Below are 3371 nucleotides of genomic sequence, written 5' to 3'. Positions count from 1 at the left end.
GGCAGGTCACATGATGGACAGCATTTGGATATGGGGCAGGTCACATGATGGACAGCATTTGGATATGAGGCAGGATATGGGTCTGAGTTCTGGGGTCCACAAAGGTAGCACATGGAAGATCAGTGGGCTTGGTCAAGAACCTCATATTGGCCTCTCTGCCTTGAATGTTTCCGCTTGTGGGTGCTGCTGGTAGTGGTAGACCTACTGGAGGGTTTTAGCCCTGGCACTACAGGCCATAGCTGTGGACTGACTATGGACTGGAATTCAGATAAGAAAGTGGAACTCTGGGAAGTGATTGGGTCATAGCATTGGATGCCTCATGAATATTGATTTCCCAGAGATCTGGTTTGCAAGTCTACCATGTAACTCTATGTTAAGAACATGCTATCCATGATCTGTGAACTCTCTCTCATAGGACAAAAGCTCGTTCATCCTCATGGCTCTTAGCCTCTGACCTGTATGAAACACAGTTAAGTTGTTTATAAGTCATGAAGTCTGTGGAACTTGGTCACAGCTGCCTGAGCTGACTCACAAATCCAGGAATGTTGGTTGTGAAGTCACACAGAGCTCTGATGAGTAAGCTTCTAGTTATTGAGACAAGTTACCAGATTCTCTGTGTGCACTGAACACACCTTTGCCTTTTAAAAAATGTCTTTATATTCTGCAAATGTGATGGTTTAAAGGACACCTGGGAGAGTAGACTTGAGCATCAAGGGCAGGCAAGAGCAGTCATTTAGGACTGTCTCCTCTTGGAAAGTGATTTCATTTGTCCTTCAGGATAACCCTTGCTATTTCCCTTACAAAATGAAATGTCTGCTCTATGTTTTCCAGGGATAAATAAATACTTAAAATCTATTGTGCAGAAAAGGCCAATATGTTTAAAGAACTGAAGGCTTTTATTGATGAGTAACACAGAAACCAAGGCTTTGCTGGGGTGGGTTTTACATGAAGGGATTTGCAGGCCAGAAGGGTAACTGAAGCTCTGCACAGACTGACTTTCAGATTTATTGACCTTCACCTTCCTCTTTTAGCTATTTTGAGTTTTTTAACCAAAATAAAAAAGTAAAATAGAACAACAACTGAAAACATTTGGCTTCTTCAAACAGCCTTTTTTCAAAGAGAATCTGAATGTGCTAGAAAAGAAAAACAGTTTTGTCAGGGTGTTAAGATCTTGCAGTGGAATTTTTAGTATCTTTGAGCATTTTTATAGCATTTTCAGAAACTGGAAACAGAACATGACTATTCTCATTGACATAAATACTGTAGGTGGTGGGGTTTCATTTTTGTCTTTGTTTTAAAGAAGGGAGAAGGCAGCTAGGTTACGTCAGCAGCAGCAGCAGGCATAGGTATAGAGGTGGCTCAGCTTTAATCTGATACCCGAGATGCCCATTGGCGCTAATGATAAGGTCTTGTGGGAAGACCATGAACTAACTGTAAAGGGTTCTCTAAAGGAGACTCTACCAAGTTGGGATCTTCTTCTTTCTCTTAGTTTCCTTTGTGATTGTATAGTTTACTTCTAATTCCCTGTTGTCTTTACTCCAGTGTACCTTAATTACTTAAAAAGCCACAGTGGCTGTCTCAGGTTCTTCATATGGTACAATACCTCCCTGCACCCCAGTGAGGCATTCTGTGCCACCCTGCTGTGTTCTTCACCCCTATAGCTGCAGTAATGGGTTCTGGAGAAGGAGTGACAGCCCACTGAGTCACCTGGGTGTCTTAAAGTGAGGAGTTGGATTGGGGCTGTACTCTATTTTATTGATGGAGAAACTGAGGCATACAGCAGTTATATATTTTGCTCTGGCCTAGACTGGCAGTGACTGTGTTGCATCATGTAGGGACCAAAAAATTCCTATGACATTTTTAACTTTTAGGTAGGATTGTTTTAAAAAGATGATAAAATATACTATATAACATAAAATTTACCACTATAGCTGTGTTTTTATCTTTTAGGATCTGGTCCAGCCTATGTTTTAACTATTTCAAATATATGGTTCAGCAATGCTATGTATTTTCACATGATTTTATATCCAGTCCCCAGGACATTTTTATGTTCCCTAACTTATGCTGCAAACCTGTTTACTACCTCCCCCAGCCCTCTCTCCAGCTTCAGGAAGTTGTGCTTTATATCGTGTGAATATGATCATAGAAAGAGCTTCCTTTCCATGCATTCACACAGTGTGTGTATGAATGTGTGTGTATCTTTGCCTGGCATATTTACTTAAGTTCATCCACATTATAGCATTAGAATTCTCTTCTTAAGTCTAAGTGATAGTCCACTGTGTTTATTTATCATATTCTGTTTATTCATTCATCAGATCACAAATATGCAGGTTGCTTCCACTTTTAAACTGTGGAATATGATGCTGCAAGAGCATACTTGCTTTCAATTTTTTTTTATTAATTATTTGAGACTTCATAACGCATGCAATGTATTTGTTCATGCTTACCTCCCACTCCTCCCTGTAATTCTTTTTTCTTTTAATACAATTTTACTTATTTTGGTGATTGTGTACACAATCTGGTATGTGTTTGAAGGTCAGAGGATAACTTTTGGGGAGTCAGTCTTCTTTCTAGCTTGTTTTAAAGTCCTCTTGTTGTTTCTGTTGCTGTGTTGTGTACTTCAGGCTAACTGGCCTTGAGCTTTGTCAAGGCTTCTGCACAGTGCTGGGATTACAGCTGTGTGCCACCCCACCAGCCTTTTTAAAGTGGGTTCCTGGGAGTGTTTGTGGCAAGCACTTTATCTCCTGAGCCATCTCTCTGGTCCAGGTCATACTGTGTTTTGAATTTTTAAGGAACCATCAGTTTTTTGTTTTTGTTTTTCCCACAGCAGATGTATTGTATTCTTCCCACCACTGAGATAGACAACCAACCCATAGCTCATTCTTTTGTTATGGCAGCCATCCCAATGGTCCTGAGGTAGGTGTGAAAGCTTTTAATGTTATAAATCCTGAGAGAAGTGTAACTTTGAGGCAGCTCTAATGGGATGCAGATAGTATAGGAGGGAGCAGGGGGTATAGTATATATATTTGTGGTATATATTTGTGGATTCCTACTAGAGATAAAACCAACCATGATTGAAGATATTAAAAAATGGTACTGAATATACATATATTTTTCTTCTGATTAAGCAAAAAGAATAAATATAATATTTAATATTTACATTGTATTAAGTTATTGAGAGATGATTTAAAGTATATGTTATGTCATATACAAATACAAGGGGTTGGGGCCTTGCACATTTGTGAATTTTCCATGCCTGAGAGGAGTCCTGAAACCCTAGCACCATGGATAACAGGGAGAACTAGATTTGGTTAAATTGAGTTTGAAGGTATTTTCTTTTTCACCTGTTCTTTTCTTTTCTTTCTTTCTTT

At 39.3% G+C, this 3371-nt stretch overlaps 1 protein-coding gene across 7 annotated transcripts in view; it reads left to right on the top strand.

Annotated features, from left to right (window-relative positions):
* Uxs1 (UDP-glucuronate decarboxylase 1) overlaps window positions 1-3371 on the top strand; it is a 79091-nt gene that overhangs the window by 8353 nt on the left and 67367 nt on the right. For 2 of the 7 annotated variants that reach the window (XM_029477462.1, XM_029477466.1), the window contains exon 2: window positions 2828-2916. The exons of the other annotated variants lie outside the window; for them this stretch is intronic. The gene's annotated coding sequence lies outside the window, so the exon portion shown is untranslated. The remainder of the gene's footprint in view (window positions 1-2827; window positions 2917-3371) is intronic. 7 annotated transcript variants of the gene reach the window in all.

This window comes from Mus caroli, chromosome 1 (assembly GCF_900094665.2).
Source record: "Mus caroli chromosome 1, CAROLI_EIJ_v1.1, whole genome shotgun sequence".
In the NCBI taxonomy this organism is placed as follows: Eukaryota; Metazoa; Chordata; class Mammalia; order Rodentia; family Muridae; genus Mus; species Mus caroli.
This window is presented reverse-complemented; position numbering and strand designations above follow the sequence as displayed.